General features: G+C 37.9%; 1 protein-coding gene and 1 long non-coding RNA gene across 7 annotated transcripts in view; both read left to right on the plus strand.

Annotated features, from left to right (window-relative positions):
- The window catches only part of LOC105204049 (phosphatase and actin regulator 4), a 234219-nt gene that overhangs the window by 119717 nt on the left and 88762 nt on the right, over nt 1-25740 (plus strand). The window lies entirely within an intron of this gene.
- LOC120358071 lies at nt 5083-15055 on the plus strand. Its single transcript, XR_005575045.1, has 2 exons — nt 5083-5209; nt 9362-15055. It is a non-coding gene; the product is annotated as an uncharacterized LOC120358071 (long non-coding RNA).

Below are 25740 nucleotides of genomic sequence, written 5' to 3' on the forward strand. Positions count from 1 at the left end.
CAACTTCGGAATTGATATCGCAATTTATGTTAATTTTGAAAACTTGACGCCGTACATGTAACTTCGTTAATTCCGCGCTGATATGATTCCGATTAGTTAGAAATAGTTCGTGTCTATAATTGCGGTACTTATATATTATCGAAGTGATAGTAAAATAAAATATTTTTTTGTTATAAAATGACGAACCTAGAAAGTTTAAAAAAGAATAAAATTATTGTAAAATATGACATGAAGTTAACATCAAGCTAATATTTAAATTCGGTGGTTTCAATTTAATAGAACATGACGTTTTTACGAAGAAGTAAAAAAAAAAGTTTAATTTCGTCTGAATTCGAATTTTATCTCGTGACATCAGAATGGACGATTTATTACCAGAGATTATCGTATAAACTTATCACACAAAATTATATTGAAAATACCGATTAATCTTAATTTATGTATACATATATACTAATGAGAATCAATTATATACGGTGGAATTATATACGGTGGTATGCTTGTAGCGTCATATACGGACTATTGCATTATTAAGCAAATTATACTGATTGGAATTTGCATCAAAAATATTATCAGAATTTATCTTCTAATTAATACTGTTTCTATTCATTACTTCTCTATAACGTGCCGTTGATATTATTATGCGATATTTTATCGCGATTATAACGCTCTTTTTTCATTTTAATACCTGACAACAGGCATAATTTAATTATAAGCAAAATTAAATCCGTTTTGTATCGCTATATATCTATATTCGTATTTAAAGATCTATGTATCAATTCTCTGCATCGTATCTTCGGAAAAATACATTATTTGTGAAAGAACAAATACAGATATTACATTGATGTAAAATGTATGCTGTAGTCCGTTGATTTCAAATAAATTCACATTGTAGAATAAAAGTTCGCGAGCAGCGGATATTGCTTTTCCATTGCTTGTGTACGTCCTCGGTTATCGATTTTTCCCGTATAAAATTCGTAGCTGGCGGAACATCTCTTAAATTCTGCTTCCTTGTATTTAAGATCCAATAAAATTCCTAATTGGATCGCAATAACTCAATATATTATTATCTATCGTTACGACTTTTCTCGACGCGACTCTGACCTGGAACTGCAAATAAAAGATATTTTCCGCGTTACGATCGTGATAATTCAAGAGAGCACTCATTCGTCAAATAGCATATTACAGAAATGAATACAATTATACGATCATTCATTTGTTGTCGGACAAATTCCCAATATTTTCTCTTAACTTTTTAAACAGATTTTTTTGAGGGGTGAAGCTGTTTCATCTCTTCGAGATAAAATTGAAATTCCTTCAATATAATATCAAATAATATTATTTCAAATTTATTTAATTTATTTTTATTGAAACGTGCAGAAAATTACTGTCAGATTATTTATGAAATTTATTTCATTAAATATTGCAAAATGTGTATAATTTTTTTTTTTCGTTGTGTTTAAATCTTTTTCGTCCTTTTTTTATTTGTTAACTGATGGAGCTGAACATAAAAATAATTTTGAAGTAGGCGTCACGCGTGCAACTCTTTCAGGATCGAGTTACTTTGACTTTCCAGTGGCAGCAATATGCATGCCTGAGAGGCGCTCAGTAGCGAAGGTCCACGTTTAGTCGGACCTGACGGTCGTCAATGTTAGTACCGTGCAAACTTCGCGTGCAATCTCGCATCGCAATTTTCCCGTCTGCTAAGGAAATGATTTCCTGTTTTTTGCATGTGTATGTACGTTCATCTACGATCTAACTGGCTTATTAGTTAGCCGTTGGCCTCTAGACGAAAGGCTGAAAATTTCCCGAGTACGTCGGAAATATTTTGTCCTTCTCAATATGCAATGCTTTAAATTCAAATTCGACACCGCACGGCTAGTTGTGTACGCGCTCTCCCATTATTTTACCAGATAATTAGCAACGCAGAAAGCGAGTGATTCGATGATATTCGATCTCATGCAATTTGTTGTCGTGCTTATGAAACAATATCCATTAATTTGGCGAACGTACTGACACGCCGAATTTCCATATGGTTCTTGAATTGTTATCGATTGCGCCTGGAAAATCACAGGACCGATCGAAGTGCGTGTATCAACTACGCGGGATTAATTAACGCCATGTAAACGAGGAGCGTCGGCCAATGGTCACGTATTTGCCGAGCTCGCATCCGCGACACAACCCGATCCCGTTTCCCATCTGGCACGTATCGCATCGATCCTCGGTCCGCGTCCCTCTGTGTGGACACCGCGGGTTCCGCTAATACGTCCTGACGAACAATTGGGAGCAAGAATAGCCGGCGATAACAAAGATAATTAGTAGCCGCCGAGTGATCCGCGATAGAACGCGAAACTCACGTTTCCGCGTTTAATCCCGGCGTCCCCGCTGCGTTTGCACGTATCAGGCAGCTTTCCTCGTAATAAAATGTGAATGCTCTGTCGCGATATAAAAAATAATTCGCGTTTTTCATGTCATTCGTATGATTTGTCTTCTCGATCGCGATTTCTGCCATTCAAAAGAATACTGACACTTCTTCAGTAGCGTATTTTTCTTTCGCGCGACATTTTGGGCTGGCAATCGATTCGGCTGTTCCTTGCGAAATAACTTGACGCTTTCCACCATGCCGGTTTTATAATGTGAAGAATTATGCAGGAACGACGAGGAGATTAATGAAAATGTACGTAATTGAGAACTACGCGGAAATTCTAGCGCCCTCGTCATTTATACTCGGAGTCGCGACGTTTATGCATGCGAGGTAAGCGTAATTTACGTCCAACTTTATAATGTATGATTTAATCGGCCATATTTTTCAACGTGAAAGCGAGCAGAAACGTCGCTACCGCGACGGAGCGTATTGCTCGCGAGAATATTTATCAATTAATAAAAGCGCACCGCGCGCGTACCTTGTTCGGTTTGTCGCGCCGTTCGATTCCGTGGATTAACGACATTAATAAGCGATTCCTGTGTTTTATTCGTGAAAGCTTATGGCAATATTAATGCGCGCATATTAATCATTCATCGCGCTCGGGAGAAACTCGCGAAATCCTGAAAGTCGATGTACGCCGACTGTTGACACGTACGACGGGCGCACGTGTGTTTTGCACAAGCTTTAATAGACCTGCGAGAAATAAATGCAGTCAGAAATGGTACATCTCATTTGTTTTGTTGAACGCTCGACGTAATGTTTTAATTAATATCGAGTTGCATAATTACGGATAATGGAACATATGATGCTTTTAGAAACACGTGCATCAATTGATTTCAGAGAGAGTTATGGATGACTAAATATTTCGACGTTAACTCTGCCAGTGTTGGTTCTTTTAGTAAAAAAAAAATAATAATAATAATTGACGTTTATGAGTCGGGAATTTAGAATGAGAGGGGAGAAGAGTCATAGAAACTTTAAATTAGAATTAATTCCAGTTGTTGGAGTTGACCGAGCGAATTAAACCAGGCAAGCGTACCTCACGATGATGTGTTAGATCTGACAGAAATTTATATTCGCGTTATCACAAACCTCCATTGCTCACACACGTGTAATGGTCGCGAACTACGGATTTTTTTCTCACAAAAATGCGAGTGAAGAAATCGCGATTTAGAGTTTTTAAAGCTGCTATTACGTATTGTTATCTGTTTCTCTTTTTTTTTTTTATATGCACAGGAAAATCGGTGGCAAGCCAGCACCAACAGTATATCGCGAAATTGTATTGAAAAAAGGGACTAAAGCTAATTTATCCGTCGTGATACGAAGATAGATAATCTTATCGTAATTTTGCACGCGACGGCGGCATCCCGTTTGAATCGTCGAGTGAACCTTGACTGATTTCCGGTCACGATTGTCCAGTGCTGACGGTCGAGGTGACAGAAATACAATTACCGGAAGAAGAAGGTCGGAAAGGGACTTTAAATGTTAACCTACATGATATAAAATGAAAATTCGTGTTTTTATTTGAATTTATTTCTAAGTAAATGATTAAATTAATCTTGAAATATCACACGATTATCGTTCAAAACGCATTACAAATTTATTATGTATTTTTCATTCGTTATTCATAGAATTATTTTTATAGCCTAATGTGTATGATAAAATTATGACCAAATTTTTTTTATCTTAACACGTAATTAATTTTTTCTTAGGATCATATATTGATGTATTTAATACTTAAAATTTTAATTAAATTAATTAACGTCTCAATTTGTCATGCAGTACGTAAGACACTTTCTTCTTTTTCTTGCCGATTCGCAGGTTCGTATTAAATGTTATAATAGCTAAATAATGAAAGCATTTATCGCCACAAGCGCCACCCATTTAGTCCAATCCAAAGTCGAGGAGCGAGTTGAGCATTAATTTGGCTACATGAGCGAACCGGAGTTAGAATCTAACGTACAACTGCACCAACCAACTGCAATTAGAAGCGAATGGGAATCCTTGTCGAAAGGATTGTTTTCGACTAATTGGTTGTTGCTTCCTGCAAAAGCGCCGCAGCTTATCAGAGCAGTTCGTCAATTTATCCACTCTCTTCGTCATCGCGCTACAAGAGACTAAATAAACCTTTCATCGTTTTAACCTGCCATCTCTTCCAGCGTATATTCGCTCATCTAATACTGCCACCACTGATCGTTGTAACGACAAACGATTCGTGACTTCGATTCGGACAATCTCATCCGTCGCTCGTCACGCCGCCTCAATGACGTTTCGCTCAATCTACAGCAACGATCAACGACACCGCGATTTCCGATTCATCAAGCATCACCGTGGCGTTCATACGTTCGATCGGCGAACCGTTAGCTCCCGCTGATCGTCGTCCATTGTTCCATGGTAGTGCGCGTCGCGGCGTCCTCGTCGAGCCGCGCCTGAAAAAGCGAGCGGGAGCGCGTTGTCGTTAGTGCGCGATGTGCCGCCGGTTAGACACTTCCGGTCTCGCGGTCTTGATTGTTCGCTGCGCCCGTGAGACTCGTCGATCGTGTGGAACACCGCCGGCGAGCTTCTTGCCGTCGCTGCCACCACCGACATCGTCGCCGTCGTCGTGGACGTCGTGGATCAGGGCCCCGATTCTCAGGCCCCTCGGATCGGTCGCGCTGCGCTCCTCTCCGCGCCGCTTCGCGAGCTGAGGGCAGGCCGGAGGATCCTGGGCGACAGCCGCACCGATGATGGGATTTATTATGGGCTGCACGTGTTTCAAAGGTACCAGCCTATCGCATCTGTTTCAAGGTCGGTACCGTATGAGCTCTCACGAAAGTGCACCTGAGCTGATGAAAGCCTCCCCGGTGCTTGCACGGTGTATGTGTACGCGTGTACGCGTGTATGTACGTTACATGTATCGGCACGGTTCCAGTAAAATCGATAAAGTGCGCCCGGAAATGGAGAAAAGTGCGGAGATAACATTTTGTAATATGCTATCCGAAAACTATGTTTTTAATTAAAATCAAATATTAAAGGAGCGTACTTCGCTTTCTGTATGTACATTTGTCTTTTTGTCCATTTTATTTATTTAAAAGGTACAAAATTTAAAAACCGCCCCGTTTTTTTTTTTTTTTTGTAATTAAATAAAGCTTTGAAAAATTCTGATCGTTTCGACGCTCTCCTCATCACTCTGAGTTGAGCATTTCTATTTCATTCACAAATGAAATAAATATTTTCACTCCTCTCGCTTGTATTTTATTTTATATCTCGAAGAAATATTCAGCACTGTTAATACGAATAACGTGTATTTACATTAAAATTATAACATTAATAGTTTATCGATTAATCGTGTACATGTTATTGCACAATAATATCTCTGCTTCTCTGTTTCTACATATATTTTCGACGTTTAAATTCGAAATTTCTTTATTCGCTTATTAATACGTACATCTATAACATAACATACAATCGTATTATCGACATTACAAATAATATCATAGAGTCTTACGTGCGCAAAGCGGAGTAAAATTAAGGATTTCTATCTGGTCTAAAAAGATAAAAATGTACATTCATTATCTCGCACGACGGACAGGTTGTAAAGCGTTTATCAACGAGCAAATACGCGAAATATGGAGTTATCGTTAAATATTACACACACACGCGCACACACACATACACATGCACACACACGAAACTCTCTGCAATCCGCAGAAGTTTCTCTGTACGTCAACTCGTCGCTAATGACGACGCTCGTTAGGCTGCAATTACAGTCGGGCACAGTGTCTTTTGCACGAGTTATTCCGTTACCGTCGGTTAAAACCTACGTATCGCTTATCGAGACCGATAAATCGATACCGTGTATCCCGACAAAACAACATACGTGCACAAGTTCGTCGATTACGCGCTGTCACTCGAGCGGATGGATGGGCGAGAAGCGGGTCGAAAAATCAAACAGCATTATTTTTCGCACCCCCCGAGCACAGGTATACCGCACGCGAAGTAGAGAGATGCATTGCACACGTATACCGCGAGTACACACGTGCCATACGACGCGCACGATATATACACGATATATACACGATAGCCGGCATTGCGGAGCCGCCGCGAGCCGAAACTCCATCGAGGCTCGTAATGGTCGCGCGTCTCGCGACGCGTAACTGTCACTGCCACAAGGCGCGCGGCGCTCGCATTCACTTGCATAAACGCGTACACGTGCACGCCTACATAGCGTACGAGCTCATCCTACGGTTCCGTTTTACTGTTATGCACTGTCCCGTATTTGCCGACACAGATATACGGTATCGTTGCCGTTTCGCAGACAGAGCGAATCACGTCAAAGGCATGCGTCGTCGCCGCGCGAGGCGAGTAAGGTCGTAGATATACGCGCAAATTGTTTTCGCGTAATGGTGTGTGTACGCATTACGCGTGCGTTCGTCCTCTTCGCCTGCGCTTGATCCTTTAGCGCCGGAAATGCGCGGGCAGAGATTTACACGTGCTTCGCGACATTTGCAATTCAACGACGTATTGCGGAGACGTGTCGCCAGCGTAACGGCGCGAGTCTGCTTGTAGCGGAAAAAATCAGGTGAACCCCCATTGTCTTTTTCCACAATTCTTCTGCTGAATTATTACGGTAATAAGAAGCAAGTCTTGTGGATTAAGAGCTTCAACTTTATTTATTCAGGCTCTGTGGATTAGAGCTAGAAAGTTGTTTAGAACTACGTGCAAATATTGGTGAAGCAATGTAAGCAAAATAGCGATTCGTTTTGGATTAGATTACCTAATTCTCGTTAGAGAGAGATTTGAAATCGCGGATATGTCGAACGCGTTTGAGGGCTTCGCTCGATTTTTGGACGCGCACAATGCAGGCGTCACGAGATGACACTTTCGAGAGTCATGCATTGACATCTTTATATTCTTCCGTCTAGTACAACGACGCCATTGATCACGCTGCTGTCACGCAGGTGAATGTATTTCGAAGGCGTATGAGAGCGCTTCTCGTGGAAAACAATGCCGCCGTACACGGTGCGAAGGCATCCTCGCGTGTCCCTCACGCGTGTGACGTGTCGTGCGTAGGTATGTCACCGTGCTCTCGTGAGTCTCCGTCGCGCGACCCGCATAATAAAGCAGGCGAGTCCGTGCTATCCGCGATGGTTTCTTTTGTGATGGAATTAGGCGCGTCGAGGCGACGCAACGCGTGTCGTCGTCGTCGCGCCAAACGTCCGATAAAACGACGCTCGACTTCGTCGAGCATTGAGCTTCGCGAGGAGACTCGCTCGTTCGCAACATTCGTAAACATTTAGGTGCGGAAACAAGACGTTTCCTCGATAAAACGCCCATCGATTAATCGAAGTGTCCGTAAGACGAAAGTTTACCGAAGCGAACTTTAAGAAATTATTCGCCGGCACACTTTGAAAGTTAAAAATTACTACAAACCTCGCAGGTTCTTCGTTATCTTTATAATAAAATAAAAATTTAAATATTTCAAATCTGTTATGAAGTTTATGGATATCGAAGGATATCATAGCGATAACAATTGCCTTCTGCCTTCGACGGGTTCGATCAGCTTTGCTTCAGGGTTTACTTTTAAAGTTTGATATCTTTGTGTTCTTTCTACCATCATGTGGACGACTCGAAAATTCTTTTTTCTCATTGCTTTGTGTGTATTCGTACGAGTGCACGAAATAGGTAATTAGAATTTTGCGTTAATTTAGCGTGCCAAGTTAAACGCATTGTACCGGCACAAATTTCCAAGTTTTCATGCTCCCATTCTTTTGAGTATCATTCACTTGACGTGCGATTCAGTTGAGAGTAAAATTGCATACGGGAATCAACAGAAACGCGCGCTTGAAGCGCATGGAAGCTTATTATCGCGTTGCTATATAATTCAAGGGAGCGTAGAAACGAAAGCATCTTCTAAAGAAAGAGAGAGAGAGAGAGAAACAAAGAAAGAGAAGAGAAGAGAGAGAGAGGGCGAGGTGAGAGGAAGAGAAAGGAATAAGTAAAATTGGTAGCGTTTCGTGTTAGCTTGTAATTATCTTCCATGTGGAAGAATCGCACGAACTAATTTTTCGCGAGTTAATTTGTAATTAATTTTCAAGTTATTTGTGGTTTCCATTTGAAACGATGCGGATGTGTTTTCATCTATTTAAAATGTGTGTAATTGAGTTACTGTGTTTTAGTATTAAAAATGTAACTTTACAACAATGATTCTTCAATTATCCATGAATCTATTTAATGGAATTACAAGTAGAAAATATGCAACGCTTCCGTTTCAGATTTAAACACAGAAAATATATGCGCTTCACAAAACATTTGCCAGTAAAGTACTTACCGAAATATGCGTGGCAACAGCTACTTTTTCTTCTCGATTAATTTAATGTCTTATATTGTATTTCGCGGAACATATTTAATCTGTGTCCTACATCTTTATTGCTTTCCAGCGATATACTTTCAGCCAAAGGCTTTTTCCTTTTTGTTGGCTGTTGATCGATATCTTTTTAAATATAGAGATTTATTTTCATATTCTGCATTATTTTTTTCCAAATCAAAATATCAAAGGACCGAAACCGATCTTCTGACAAAATAGTTAACGTCAATTTGTACAACCGTCACGCACGCGTTCCATTAAAATTAAAATGTGTTTTGTATTTTTATGTCTTGAATTAGTATGGCGAGTTGAATACGTTTAAGCCACGTGTATGTCGTTTAAGAAAAGTCGTTCGTGGACTCCGCGTTGGACGACGGCCAGATTTGCGCTGATAGAAAGCGCTTTGATAAAATCGTAATTAATTCAAGGCGCGTGTTGCAACGGGATAAGTTATAAATTTAAGTGGAGTTACGTACATATAATACTTCGACAAGTTTGTACGTAATTGCTGTTGCTCCCAGTCACTTTTCTTTTTAGGTTAATGAACTACGTCATTTTTACTTACACAGTTGTGTTTTTTCTTTCTGTTTCAGGTATGTGTAATCCTCTCGATCGTTTATTACAGCTGCATTAGTGCACTGCGGTTTGTTTCTGCATCGGAATTGTAAGTTGATTAACAAGATTACTTATACGAATGTAGATTTTGTGAGTTCACAGTTTAATGAACTAACAACACGTATAAGAAAAGAAAATAATAGCGATTGAAGCTACTGAAGCGAGTGAAGCAATTAAAGCGTCAATAACGCGTGAATCATCCTGTTAAACGTCTGTATAGACGCTTTACGCGCGAAGTTGAGAAAATATAAGCAATTATTAGTTTTATCGAAGGTGGTTTTATTTATGAAAAACTTGGTGATTGTACATTAAACTTTTTTTATGTACCAGATTTAAATTAAACTTTTTGGAAAAAGTGTATGTGAAAAAAGCTATTAAAATTTTTTCTTTTAATTTTTGGAACTAAAGCTCGATAAACATTTTGTTGGCTTATATAAAGCTTTGAAAACGAATGTTTCCCACAAATTTTTTTATTTTTGCTTAACTCGATGATGTTTAATTCACATGAATCTATTTCGACGTTAGTTATTTTTAACCTTCTTAAGGCCAACGTTTAATATCGATTTAATATTGCAAGGATAGCATTCTATCTTTTTCCAACTGAACTTTACATTGATTTTGCTTTGAGCAGGCTTTTCAATCGCAGCTTCCTCATTCTTTTATTATCTTTTTTTTTCCCACATTGGCACGTAATCGGAACGCTTTGTCAAATACAAGTATGATTGTAAAGAAAGTTTAGATTCGTTTTGTTATTATCGACTGGTGTTTTCCAGTCTCTCTTTCAAATGAAACATGCCGCCATCTCTCACGAAGATTCTGAGTTGCTTGCTAGCGATCAATAAAACCTCGTGCAGATTTACCATAGTGAAAACTGATGAAAAATCAACAGAGAATCTTAGAAAAATAAATGCTTATTGCCATCATTTTTAACATCGAGGAAACAAATTTGAGAGCCGGAATCGAAATAATTTTTTCGAATTTGTATCATGAAGTGGATAAATTCTTCTGTCTTTCCACCGACAGCCGGTAAAGCTTTCTCTGCAATCGATTGTAGAGCGTCTAGTATACCGCCAGTGGATTCTATCCCCGGGATGTGGCGCCTCCATTCCTGCCGCAAATCTCTTGCGTTATCAAACTAGTGTAGTAAATAACGTGCCCTCCGCGTTATCACCTGCATGCTAAGTTAAAACTGCACAGAAAAAAATTAGTAATTAAAAAATTTTTTTCTTTATGTAAAGCAAATTGTGTCTGTTCGAGATTACAAATTTTTCCAAGAAGATTTTTTATTCTTGCTTATATGAAACAATGAATTGTTAATCTGATACTAATTTTTTTCTATGTATGTTAATTATAACAATGAATTATTTAAAGTCAGGTTTTTAATAGTATTCACGATATTTACATCTCTTACTACAATAACGAGATACAAACGTACTCTACACAATTATGCAAATGATTTTTGCGTAGCACAAGATCACTGTTGTTTACAAACAAATATTCTAAAGTTAATGTCGAAAAATAGAAGAAAATATTTGTTTGTTATTTAGAGCCCTACAATCTATATTTTCCATTATATGTTTTGTTGTTTTGTTATTTGTAATTATCTTCTAGCTTCAGAATGTGTAAATTATTCCAGACTAAAAAAAACTTTTTAAATTTCTTTTTAATTAAAACTCTTATCAAGTTTGAAGTAAACAACAGTAGTTAAGGGTTAAATTTATCGCAATTTTTGAATATTCAGTATTTTATTTTTACGGTTATATGTAGAATTAAAATTTAAAAAAAAAGAAACGTTTTTTCGAAAGAAGTGAGCAAGAGGTGTATTATCAAATTTCCCTGCGATATATTTATTTTCGGAAATGCGCTGCTACATACGTTTCAAATTCCTGCTCATATTCCCAAGGAGACTTTGTGGCGTTAGTAATACGATAGTGCTCCTCTAATTAACTGTTTTAGTTGTTAAGCCGAGTCCGTTGACTCTGCGATTAACGTATCACGTAATTAAAGCTTACCGATTTACGTTATCACATTTCCTGCACGGACGCTTGCTTTAAGAATGCAGATCTCAGTGAGAATTCGGATTATTTCCCGATCGGAAAAAAAAGGTTTTGAAAATTTGCGCTGTATTAATTAATTAATTATTCCGCACTGATTTCAATCGCCTTTGACGGCAATCGATTTTATCGACGCGATAAAATTTTTAATTGGAATTCGGCTGCTATTCACAACCCTATATCTTTTCTTTTATTCAATGCCACTGCGTTCTCTATAGTTTCATAATGGCGATCTATTGTAAGATCCTCCCTTTGTGATTGCGGTGCTTAATGATACTGCAATTTTCAAGGGAAGTTCCGACAGTGACTCGCATTTCCGTAGGCCGTCGCAATCGCCAAACTCGATATCGCAGAAAATTCGAGAATATGAGCGAAGAAAAAAAAGCGCACACTGATTTTCTTCTCTTCATCTGACACCGCGATCTGTGATGACCGCTCGTGCAGCGCAATTAAGGCCGGGCCGTGAATTCTTTCGTAAGAAACTGGGAAGATCCGACAGTTCGAATGCCCCAGTTTCAGAACTTTTTTTTTTTCCTCCCGTCGAACGTGGCGTTTAATTAAAGCGTGTGTTAACGGCGACTACTCGTGTGAGAGAAATTTTGTTGCACTCGTTTCGAGCAATGAGTTCCTTCGCCGTCGTTTCGAGTAACAATCCACGTATGATGCGAGTACTCTAATGGCCGTCGGTGCGATATCGAAATTGTTTCTAATTAAACGAGGAGGCCTTGAAATTTACCTTAGGTTTCTCCGCGAACCGTCCGCCGCGAATTAATCCCCCGGGAATAATGCGAAGAATAATTAATTTTTAATCCGCTGTAGCTGCAAACTTAGACACATTTATATATTTTAAAGTTTTTGTTAAAAAAAAAATGAATGACTGTTATCTATCTATCGACGTAATATTAATTAAAGCTACGTTCAATTTTTATATAAATATGTGATTATCTAAAATAACATTAAAATATTGTATTATAACTCGGCGATATTTTTCATCGTTTTAATAGATGAATTTACAGCTATTACTCGTATTCGTAAAATGAGAAATTTGACAGGACAGTCTTCATTATCGTTAATGACGTATTTACGTCATACTTTATTGACGAATGTATTTCTTCCTTTCGTCGTTTTAAATAAATGACAATCGAATTAGCGATCCATTTCAAGTACTTTGGTAAATCGATACTCACATGGTCTTCCATTTCGCTTAAAACACTTCTGCATTAAATAATATTGCCAATCGTGATATTAATGCGCGAAGGATACTAGGACGCGATGAAATGAAGCTTTCACAGTTTCATGGGGAGCTTTCGAGCAACTGACTTCCACTACTTCTCTCGCTTGCTGACCTAATTCGCCATCGCGGCTCGCGAACAGAATTATTTATCAATACTAGTACAATCGGTTTAGTACATCAACTTTCGGCTAACGTCCAGTTGACCCTTAGATCGGCCCTCAGGTACATTGGAAGTAAATTATTCCTTCGGAAATTACGACGGTTGACCATTCATCGTGAGCTCTCCAGATGCTATTGCTGGAGAATTATTACAGCCATCGCCGTATTGTGCATGCTTCTTTTTTTAAAAATATTCTTTTCCTATTTTTTTTTGTCTCTCCCTTTCTCTCTTTCCGCCATTCTCTCGTTCGTTCTGTTTTCGACGGCAATTCACGCCGCGATTGCTCAAGCCACTTCATTTCGCCGTTGTAGTTTCAAGATCATGTATCGCCAGATTTTAAATGCTTTACGAATGCGGGAGTCGTGCGCACTTGTCGTCCTTAACCCACATCACGAGACGCGCTTTATCTCGCACGTGGCGCCCTTCGAGCGTCATGTTTCTCTCGGAAGCGCAATCGATGGCTACCATCCCTCTGTAACCCTCGTTTCCCAAATTTGCTTTTCGAATTTCGACTGATTCCGTAATGTAATCGAGATTACGGAACGGATTTGGCGTATTTGGCTCTTTTCTTAACATCCTCTTGCAAAGAGAAACATAAACCGGATCATAGCGCATGTTTTCTGTCAAATAAATAGGGCTGCACAGTGCGCAGTATTTACACCTATATCCCATAATGGTCAAATCGAATTTACGCGTGTCATTGCGTTCTAATCGCTTCTACATCCATTTCTGTTAAAATTCGCGAGCGACAGCCGATACGCAAAACGAGAGCACCGCGCGGTAGCAGCGTTTTGTTTTTTTAAATCAAGGCAAATCTATGTGTCAGAGAATTTCAAACGGTAAAGGTAACCACGACGACGAACCACGGATCAGTTTTCCGGATTGTTGTTTCCCAATGAGTGCCGTTCGTTACCGATCAAAGTCGGCTATCGGCGAGCTGGAAAATTCTCTCTCTCTCTCTCTCTCTCTCTCTCTCTCTCTCTCTGTTGGAGCAAAATAACCGCAATGGTTACCACGACGAGATCGAATCTTTATCCCTCTCATCATGGTCCAAAGCTTTCGCGACAAGAAAAGCATACCTCTTCGTCGCAGCGCCGTTCTTCAGCGGTTTCCAACGAGCTTTGCCCGACATTCTCCGGCCCGGGGCGAACCCGCGGCCCGAATAAGGGATGTGGCCTGTGTACCCCCAAGAGCGAATGGAACGAGCTATGCAGCCGACCGCGCGCATTCGTGACCTCGATGCATTCAGCCTCGCCGATCTCATTCGCGGTTAAACGCTTAGCGCCCGGGGCACGACGGGTCGTCAGGAAGACTTTAAAATGTTCTGGAAAATCGCGCCGAACGCGCTACCCATTATCCGGTCAAAAAGCTTGGTCGGCTCTTTTTCTTCCGCCAACACCCGCAGGCACATTTACTCTTTCCTCCTCTCCCCTTTTCAAGCGCGGTGAGTCTGCGTTGGAAGGATTCGAAAGTTCCTCGGAGAGACCCGTTCTCGTATCTTACTGCCATCTCCGTTTTAACGTTTAGTTTTTCCTTTAATCGCCCGGACATGAAATTTAACGATATCTATCGATAAGGAAACGTCGAAAGAATCTAAAGATAATCGTTATCTAATATCGGTCATACTAAGGTAAGAATTAAATTTCTCCTACTTTGAGATTATGGCAGCTATTCTCTTATTATTTCATTATCTGACTCGACCATTTTTAAAATAAATTAGAAACGAGATCGAGAGAAAAAGCAGATCATCAATGCGCAATGTCTTAATAACGAATCAATAGGTCTCTGCGGAGACTAGTCCGCAGTCTTTACCGTTCGTTGCCTCTCTGCCGGACTTAGAAACCTATTGCTAAGGTGCACTACTTTTTCACGAGCACCTCGAGATTCATCTGCTTTTCCGTTTTCGCTTTGGTCCAGAGTGGACGATAAGAAAAAAAAAGGAGGAAAGGTAGAAGAAGTGGCGAAGAGCAGTATGGCGCGGTGCAATGACGTTCGGGATTCTCGAAAGAAGACCGCCGCGCTGATCGGAAACCACTTCACGGAGCGTTCCCTTGGAAAAGTAAATGAGAGAATCGCGTCGTAACGACGTGGAGGGAATCTTGTGGCTTCTCGTTATACGAGCGTGTAATTGATGCCTGTAATCGATGCGGGTGCTGGTCATTATGCGATGGAATGTGTAGAGCGCGTTCCGCAATCACCGTATAATTTTTTTAATAGCGTATTCTGGAGATTACCTAAAGCGAAGAAAATTTCGTAATACGAAAATGTCAAAGATACAATGATTTTTTGGATTACAAGTAATCAAATTTGATTAATGCAATTACAATAATTATATTAAACTTACATGATTTTATTATTTATTTAATAAAAAATTAATAATTAATATTATTTTGATTCAACAGAATCATTAAATTTAATATTTATTTGAAAAATATGAAATTTATCTTTATATCAATTGGAAAAATATTTATGAACATGAATGTTATTTCTTCTTTGTTATGATTATTTCTTTCAATATTTTGTATCTCGGAAAGATTGAAGTTGTATTTTAATAAATGAAAGAAATAAAATTAAAATCGTGGCATTGTTTGCTTATTTATAAAAAGCATACAATTTTTCTATTCTTAAAATACAGAAATTTAGAAAGTTGTAATACAATAATAATAAATATGTACCGATTTGATATAAATATCAAAACTCGTTAATAAGATAAATTTTATTTTTCAGATAAGTATTATTTAATTTTTTTTTATTACTTTAAAGAGTATCAGTCAATTGGATTTTAGTTAAAACCGACATATAAAATTATTCGTGCACATAATTTATCAATATATATTTAATTTTAAAATATTTTGTATTATACATTTCAATCAAAGTCTTGTTGTTACACGTTATGAAGTCATAAAATATTGTACGAGAAATGTTTATAATAGCTCAATGGTCGAAATTAAAACTGAAAAATAAAAGAATTAAGAAAATCTATGAATATCATGAATATTATAAAATAATTTTTGGAACGGTAACAGGCTGGTAGGCGTGTAGCCTTGATATTTGTTTTTTTATCACATGTCGGGCGTGTTACGCATACATTTACATTACGCCGCCGAATAATATTTGACGAAATTTTAACTAACAAAGAGCGAGACGCTCTGTTTTCTTATTCTTTGAAACGCGATCATTTAAAATTTACGTTTATTACCTATCACATTTCCTTCATTTCCTCGATTAACTTTGCATTGAGATAAAACCTATTTATCGAAAAAGTTTTTCGCGCAATTTACTTGTTTAAAAAAGGAATCCAAGTGACAAGAAATAAGAATTGTGAATTATCCTTACGTTACAGCATATTTACAGGCTATTCTAGTATTAAGGAACGAAGTGAAAAATAACGGTGGAACGTTATGTAATTATACTTTTCTCGTGTTATACTTTTTTATCGCAAAGTAAGTAAAGTTTGTGTCTCGTGCAATTAATATCAAGAAGTTCGTAAAAAGTTACGCGATCGCTATCAATCATGTACTCACGAATCGTGATCGCAATCATTCGCGTTTCTTGAGTGCAACGAACTCTAACAATCTAACAAAAAGGAAAGAACTAGGGAAAGTATCAGTAAGAAATGATAAATTATTTCTTACTTTATTTCGAGACAATGGATTTCAGATGTATAAAAATTACATTAGATGTACTCGTACGTGTATATAAATGTATTGTAAGATATAGCATAGTATAGATCCATTAAAACGAACGAACTATAACGGATTAACAATAATATTTAATCCTGGATAATCCTGATATGTGTAATTAGCCGTTGACGGAATTATTATAATGTTAGAATACTAATTACCGTATGAATTTGTTATCTATAATTGATAGGATAATTTGTTATTCTACTTAATTTCCAGAACACGTTATGAATATTATGCAGCATTGGAATAATTCGAGACATACCTGCATGTGCATCCGAGCGTTAAATTTGATTGCGAATTCTCGTAATCCAGGTCATTTTTTCCCAATCCTTTGCATAGGAACTAAAACATGATTTATTACGATGATATATTACTGATTATTTTATAAAATATCTCTGTAATCTTTTTTTGTTTTGTGGCTATGCGTTTGTGTGCATTGAAACTTGTGTTTTTAAACATTTTACAATTACTGTAAGAACACAGAATTAAAAATGGTATGTACCTTCTCTTACTTAATTTCTTTGAATTTTGTCTGAGTAATTTCTTGCGTTTGTTTAATATCTTAGAAACATAGCAAAGATCGTAAAAAAAATTCAATAAAAGAACGTATAACTTTGAGATATTTTCGCAGGCAATTACAAAGAGTGATTAAATTTGCGACGAAATTACAAATTTAAAAGTTCAACCGATACATCGATGTCGTGTAATTACGATGTATCGAAATTTCTATAAAATACCTAAACCGATTAACTCAAAATATTGCTTCTGTGAAACATATTTAAAATTAAATTACAGGTTTCCTTTAAATGCGATAAGCGCGTTGCAGAAAATTCTCGTGGAAACATTATTTAATATTTCAAAATTGGATATTTAATACCAAATAACAAATGTGTCCTCATTATTGTCTGAAAATGATATATTACATTATTAAAAAACTTATTGAATTTTATTTATTATAAGCATCGCGAAATATTAACATCCGCAATAACTGTTCTAGTTACAAGCTAAAATTTCCATATTCATTGTCCATGGCATCTAGTACTAATGTTTGCATAAAATGTTATCAAGCGTAAATGCACTAAACGTTTCTCCGGGCACGATTAAATTTATGATACCGGAGTCAATTCTCGCGAAAACTGGCCACGGGACTCTCACAGAACAATTTCCACATTCCGCAACGAATGAGCTCTCCATTAAAAGCGCTGTGCTTTCGCTGTTGCAGCGTAAAACAATTTTAATCCAGGTGGAACAATTTTATTCTGCAATTTTTGCATTTACAAATAAGTTCAAGGGCATGATCTTATATTTATCTTAAACTTAATTTATATCTTATTTTGTATCTAATCATATTAATTTCTCTGTAACTAAACAAATTAAAATCTTGATTAAACAAAAAGTTCGTAGATATCGTAGAAACTATCGAGTACAAATTAAGTTGAAAATAATACAACTGGAAAATCTGAATTATCATAATGTGCTTTGAAAGCTGCTGGCTCCGACTTTAACGCAGTTGCCCTTTCGCGACCATTTATCGCCTCAAACCATTATTTTAAGCGTACTGCAATCGCCTCCGGTCCATCCTATCGAACTGAAACGGCAAAATATCAACGGTTAATAGTCGCGTTGTGATACACTGTTATACACATAGAAACTCTGTAACTATAATTATACACCTAGCCTGTACGACGATGCTTGCACAGTTTAAAGTTAAATACTATGTCGTCAACGAACACGATGGCAAACGTGCAGAAGAACATATGCATAATCAACAGTTTCGTTATAATAAAACATCTTTGAACATAGTGTTATTGAAAATCTTGTCAGCAAAGAGTAGAACATTTGTCAAAGATTAGAGAAAATTCTTTTTTCAAGATAAAAATTTTCTACCAAGTTGGATGAGCGATTTGTTTCCTATTAAAGCCAATTTTTTCACAGTTCACTTCTGTAGATATGAACGATGGTCTTTGTTTTTTTTTTCTTTTTTTACACTGTGTGCAAATGAGCGTGAATCAGCCTTTAGCTACGTGCTTGCTCATACTACGATATGCGGAATGCCAATATTCCACGCACGCCAGCACTGGTTAGAAATTACTTGACCGATAGGAAATAATCACCCCTCGGGCTACTAGTTATATCGTGAGCTTATTGGTACACGATTCATACATTCCAAACGATAATTTCGCCGCGCCATGAATGTCACGTTTATTGGGAATTTAATAAGTTTGCATGCACCAATCTCGCTTCCTCGCGAAATAATTCACGGATTGATTTCGGTCCGTTCTTCTTAACTAAAATGAACGTCACGTTAAAATAGTTAAATCATCTCGGATAGTTTTTAGCGTTTAATGAAATATTTATCATCACAGTAAGTATTTCACCGAACACGAAACTGTCCGAGTGTATAATGGAAATGTTTCACTGAATGTTCGATAAATATTTTGAGTTTAAAAAAGAGGAGTGAGTTCATAAATCGTTGGGGCAGCAAATGAATACGAGAAACATTTTGGATTGTTATGAAAGTTGAGTTATCCGCGCAGATAAATTATTACTTTCCGTTGTATGTTTCGTACGTATCGTATATAATCAATTTATCAAATGACGCGGCAGGTGTTAGTGAAGTTAACCCGTGGATAAATGTTGTGTGTCAAGATTCGAACACGTCGATGTTCATTAATCATCCGCCGAAATCATCAATTAAATTTAAACGTTGATAATCTGTAGGATTAGCTTACAAACATTCGAGTACTTTAATTATGCTATTAGTAAAAAATAATGTGTGATGAAACGACGCGTAAAAACATGTACTTTTAATTTTTTTTTAGATATTACCATAAAATTTGGAACTGTACAAATAGAAGTTTCTGATTTAATTAAAAAATGACGTAGATAATCGCATTTTTTTATATAATTTAACGCATTGACGTAATGGAAAGAAGGTTTTTACGATTGGAATATTGGCGTAATAATCTGGTTAACATTATTTTGCCAAGTATAATAATTAATTCACCTTTGTCTCGATGACTTATTCTACGCCCCGTGACGCAAGCGTGTGGGTGTGCATGTAGATATTCAATATTTACAGAATTTAAAAATACAATGAAACATAAAAAGGGAGCCGTTTTATTTATACGAACGTACACAGAGAGAGTTATTAAAGAGAGCATGAAAACGATGACGTAAATGTTAATATGACGCTGATATGTCGTATAATATAAGTCTGAGTTTGACGTATTCTCGCTCCTATTTAATTCCATGTTACTAATTGCAAAGGAAGCAGAGTCCCATCTTTGTAAGATAACTCTTTCTTAGCGAGACGTAAGAAGAGAAAGGTAAAGGCTATAAATTTAAACGTTCCTCTTTGCGAGCGTCAATAAAGCCTTCGCAGCGAAGATAGAATCTATGCAGGTATTACAGATGAAGAAGATTTAATTAAGATTGTCGCGAGATAGGACGATTTTAATGAAGGCGCGACATCGAATCGATAAATTCAAGAAATCTCACGGCACGAGACGTATCGCCCGTGCGAGAAAGTGCAAAATATTATTTTGTACACGTTGACTTCCCTCTGTACGCATTACGCTGAAAGTTTTCGCTAACAATAAAGCGTATCCCTCTTCGAAAATATTCGAATTCTAAGAAGGCTATTTCTTACAGTCCTCGAAGATCCTTTCATACTATTGAATGTAGAACTGTGCTCATATAACCTCGCATTCTATAAGGCGCTTTCATTTTACATAAGATCTTTATTGATACATTTCAATTTCAAAATCCTTTGGAAGTAGCACGTTTGAATGCCGAGGCCTTTTTGTTTGGTTCAAAAAGAAAAAAGCGCGAGAGATCGCGGATAAACGAAAAAAGCTTTACTCGGTACTATAACATTTTTTTATTGAAATATAACTTCTCCATACATGATACATCCGGTCTGCGGTCTCTAACTTGGTCAAATTTTGTCGTACGGAGAAATTCGTAGCAGGATGTTACAACAGATGTTACGACAAATAACTCATACCGCGTAGCATTGCGAGCATCCGTTTATATCAGTTCTCTCGAAACTGTTCTCTAAACGGGCGTTTTAATATAATTGTAAGATCAATATTGCACAAGAGTTTCTAGCGTTTATCCTAATTAAACTCTTATCAAATATTTCAGCACGCGCGTTGTAATCTTCCATTTTTGTTGCGAATAGAAAAAAAGTCATGTATCGTCTCGTATCACGAGACTAAAATTAGCATTACATCGAAGGGTGGCGTAATTTCGCTAAAATAAGTATGTTAGAGCGTTATTAATCATCACGGTGATCATTTCACGAAGAGAAGAGCGCAACTTGTTTCTTTTAAAATGTAAAATTGCGGTGGAATTGACGCCCGTTACAACGGGCGTCGGGATCGAGGAGATTAATCTCGCGGTCGGACGCGCCGACAATGCATCACACGCCGCGTACGGAAACGACGACACGTTGTCGGAACAAAGTCGGAATCGCGGGCTCGCCGCGCCGGTACGTTTCGTATGCCCGCGTCGACGAGGCCGCCGCGTTGCTGGCAGCGGCGGTGGCGGTGGAGGCAGCCAGGGCCACGAAATTCCCGGGACACGAGTCGCGGGGACGCAGCGCACCCACGGCGCACTGCCTAGGCGTTGCAACTGCAGCTGCAACCCCCCGGCGCGGAACCGCATAGCCTTGCCGCATACTCCTTAACGCTTAACTCTGCTGCTGTTAACGTTTAAAGGACAAAGGATTTAAAAGGCATTTCGGTGCGACTAAACGAAGAGAGAATTTTGGGAGAGGGAGAGAGAGAGAGAGTGAGAAATCACCGAGCGAAAACGCAATGTTCCTTTAATTGTGAGCTTGACACAATATGTGAAATTATGTAGCAGTAATTAAGATTGAATTGTTTCGACAATTTTTTCAGGGCTGGTAAAATTTTGCCCAACCCAGTTAAACCCGCCCGGTTAAAACCGGTTTTGACCAAGTGAAAAACCCATACTAAAACCGACAGAGTTTTATTTTACTATACATTTTTAAAGCCTAGGAAAACATAAATAAAATTAATATTTAGATTGTAAATCACAAAAGAAAACAAAAGTTGCGTTTTATTATTTATATTTAATGTATTTTAAAATTATAGCGTTAGATATTAATACATATAATATACATATAATATATTAATATTATAAATAAAATAAAATTATATAATAAAAGTAATAATACTTTTGTAAGTTCAATTAATGAAGTAACTTAAGAAAATAAAATATCGTGGACTAAACTCTAAATTTAAACGTAAATTATTTGTATTGCGTATGTGTAATATACATTTAAAAATGAAATAATATACATTTATAAAGAAATATACATTTTCAACATAAAGTCTCAACACGGCACCAGACCAGATACTTGAATCAAAAAACGTTTTAATTGCAAATTAAATTGTAAAGTAATCTTAAATGTAAATTGTACGTTTATATTAGTTTATAATTAATCAACTCTTATAAGTCATATAATTAATACAAAATATGGTGAAACAAAGAAGTTATAACTTAATACAGTTACGAGCCTTTATGAAAAACGAACCGGACAAAACTGAGTAAAATCGGTTATAACTGGATGGGTTGGGTTTAATTTGAAAAACCCGGGTTTTTGCCAGCCCTGAATTTTTTAACAATACTGAGAATGTTTAGTACAATGCAAATTCAAGTGTGTACGAAGTGTTTTATTCATACGTGTTATTTAGTTCTTCATTTAAAAATAACACACTTGTACCGCAAAGAGATCTCTTGATGCAGTGTAAGAGTGTTATTTTTTACAGAAAACCAAATAACACACGTGGCTGAAACATTTTTTTTACACTTGAATTTGCAGTGTGCTCTTTATTTGAATTTCGAAAAAAGTTATTTTTATGATACAGTGTATTTACTTTTCATCGACATTTAACCAGTTTCTTGTTTTGGCAACGATGTGAAAATAGCATGCATTTGATTGCATATCAAACGATAGTGCTCGCGACGCCAAGTACATATAAAAAAAAATTTTACCAATTCGAATAACTGGAATATCTGGAATTTGTTAAATTTCAATTTTAACACGTACTTTGAATTCACATATTAAATTTTCGGTAAACCTTCGGAAAAGCGGCTTCCTCGCAAAAATGAGTAAAAATATTCAATTCCTATGTACTTTTGCCTCCTGAATACGAATATGAAACTTAAAAATGGCGGTCGAAACCGGAAGTACCGCAAAATCACAAAAAACTCTGAAAAACTCACATTTTCACAGTGTATCTCCGAAAATATAGATTTTAGAAACAAAAGTTTCAGACAAAAAATGAAGAACTTAAAAAACTCTACAAAAAAGGTTATATACATTAATTACGTAAACTCCTTTATTTTATCGTTATGTAAAAAAAAAGATTTTTAACACATTTAATACAATTCAATACACTGTACAAGGTATGTTGTGTGTGTGTGTGTGTGTGTGTGTGTGTGTGTGTGTGTGTGTGCGCGTGCGTATGTGTGTGTGCGTGCGTCTGTATGTGTGTTGTGTATGTTGCAAATAGAGATCAGGACTCCGTGGTTCGTCACTTCCACAGTATTTTAAGACTCCAAACCCTCTCTATCTGCGCGTGTGTGTGTATGTGTGTGCGTGTGTGCGCGCGCGCGCACGCACACACACATACGCACGCACACACACACACACACACACACACACACACACACACACACAACATACCTTGTACAGTGTATTGAATTGTATTAAATGTGTTAAAAATCTTTTTTTTTACATAACGATAAAATAAAGGAGTTTACTTAATTAATGTATATAACCTTTTTTGTAGAGTTTTTTAAGTTCTTCATTTTTTGTCTGAAACTTTTGTTTCTAAAATCTATATTTTCGGAGATACACTGTGAAAATGTGAGTTTTTCAGAGTTTTTTGTGATTTTGCGGTACTTCCGGTTTCGACCGCCATTTTTAAGTTTCATATTCGTATTCAGGAGGCAAAAGTACATAGGAATTGAATATTTTTACTCATTTTTGCGAGGAAGCCGCTTTTCCGAAGGTTTACCAAATTTTCTCCCCCCTCCCCCTTTTGTACTCTCATTCGGGAAATACGTGAATTTGATTTTAGAAATAGAGCACACTCGTAGCGAGATTATATAATAATGACATGATCAGTACTTACGGCTGAGAGACAAGGCTAATGTCAAGGCCATACTCGGTGGTAAGCTTCCCTAGATTTTCCAGAGCTCGGGTAACCTCAACATATCTTTACCGCATATCCTTGGGTATTAGAGACGTAGATCGTAATTCAGAGGCGGCTTCGCAAATCCGCGAATCGCTCTTCGGATGTAGGTTGCTCTGCGCCGCAATAATGGAAGGATTTGAGGACTTCCTTTGCGGATAATAAACATCGATATATTAAGCTGCTAATACAGTGTAATTGAAATTCAATCGCAGCTCCGATTAGTAATATTGACAGTATTAGTATTAATTTATGAGAATATAGGAGTGCAAGTATCTCGCGAAAGAGATGTAACTAAAAATATTATTTGCTACAATATTTTTTTCGCACTAAATTTCCAAGTATATTAAATTTTAGGAAAATATGTGCACACTTTTAGAATTTAGCTGCACATACATTGTTATTTACGTGAAAAATATTTCCAACTTTCGGAAGCGCTCGTGTTGACTGCTCAGAGAAGATATTTATTGATGCCGGGATTTTTCGCGCGAAATTTCCGCTTGATCTTCTCACTCCCCATCGCTCATTTCTGCACGAACTTAAATCATCATACACCAGCATTTCATAAGAATCCTCGCATGTTATCCTATCTTGAACCGGTGCGTCGCTATCGCGAGGGAGCTTGTAGCTTCGAGCTTTCGAAAGGATTGCCGGGCGAACGAAGTTTTCCCTACTCTGCTTTCGTAACGATGTTCCTGATCGCGGGTAGAGAGTTGTAAAAGAAACCTCGTTCCTTACTTCCTCCTCGCGAGTATGGCCCTTTCTATCCTCCCCAATCCTCCCAGTTGCGTCGATGTCACTCCATCCTGGCGAAGGGCAAAGAAGTATCTTGTTTCCCGTCTCGGTTTCGCGATACACGTAAGAAGCACGACGACGACGACGACGACGACGACGACGGTTTTTCCCGACGGATCTCTCGGTTTCAGCGTGAGCAGCTTTCACGTGAATGCGCTCTTATGTACCGCGACTAATGATCTTTGTGATTGATACTGCATCCGTACGTTTGCAGAAGCCGTACGTATCTTACGCGGATAAGCGAGAAACGCAATATTTCCTCTCGGAACGTAATTCTTTACCTTGCGCAAAAGAAAATTTCATTTATATATATCTGGAGAATGCATTTTTCCATCTGACCGTTGTATGATAGACATTTAGACACGTAGCTGTTTGGATAGGGAGAATGGAAGAGTAGAGAATAATAATAATCTGAATCTCGATTGTCCAATTAGATTTTTGTGGGGGAAAATGGCATTTTCGAAATCCAATGAAAAACAATCCGTTGTCCAATTTTCGCGGCGATAGATCACGCCGGTATTTATACGCGCGCGTACGTCGCAGTGCAGCCGAGTGTCACAATGAGTCCGGATTATCATTTGAGATTTATCGACAGCATTGAAATCCGGTCGCTGGAATGCGGTGCGCAAGCTTGGCGCATCGGAATCGTAATTCTTGCGGAAAGACCCGGACGTGCAACCGTTTCGAGAGCGCGTTCGAGAGCTGCATCGGAAATTCGCGTCGCTTCCAAGTGTCAATCGATTTCTATCGGACACGCAGATAGCAACGGCAATCGCCGGGAATGTAAATATGTGCTCCTGTCAGATGTAAGAGTGGATGCGAGAGTCAGCGCATAAGCTGTTATCGGTATCACGTACAGATGTTACTTTATCTATCGCTTGACGGGAAACGAGAGGTTCGAGGTTACAGCGGTAATAAGAGAGAAATAGCGAAATATTCGCCGAGATGTACGTCTTTAAACTGAATTTAAACGTTCTTTTGATTTTATTTTAACGGACGAACGGACAAGCCGGGAGCGGCGCATCACGGTTTATTTCGTGTTTTCGCGCTCGCCAACGCGGCATCGCGTTAACGTGATAGAGAAACGTCAAGCGGCGAAGAGTTTTACCGCGTTAATGCAGTCAACCGGCGAATCGAGTGCGCCACTCCGAAGCGAAGCGAATGAATTCCGATTTTAGATTATTGCTCCGCGTGCA

Source organism: Solenopsis invicta, chromosome 6 (assembly GCF_016802725.1).
Source record: "Solenopsis invicta isolate M01_SB chromosome 6, UNIL_Sinv_3.0, whole genome shotgun sequence".
NCBI classification, from domain to species: domain Eukaryota; kingdom Metazoa; phylum Arthropoda; class Insecta; order Hymenoptera; family Formicidae; genus Solenopsis; species Solenopsis invicta.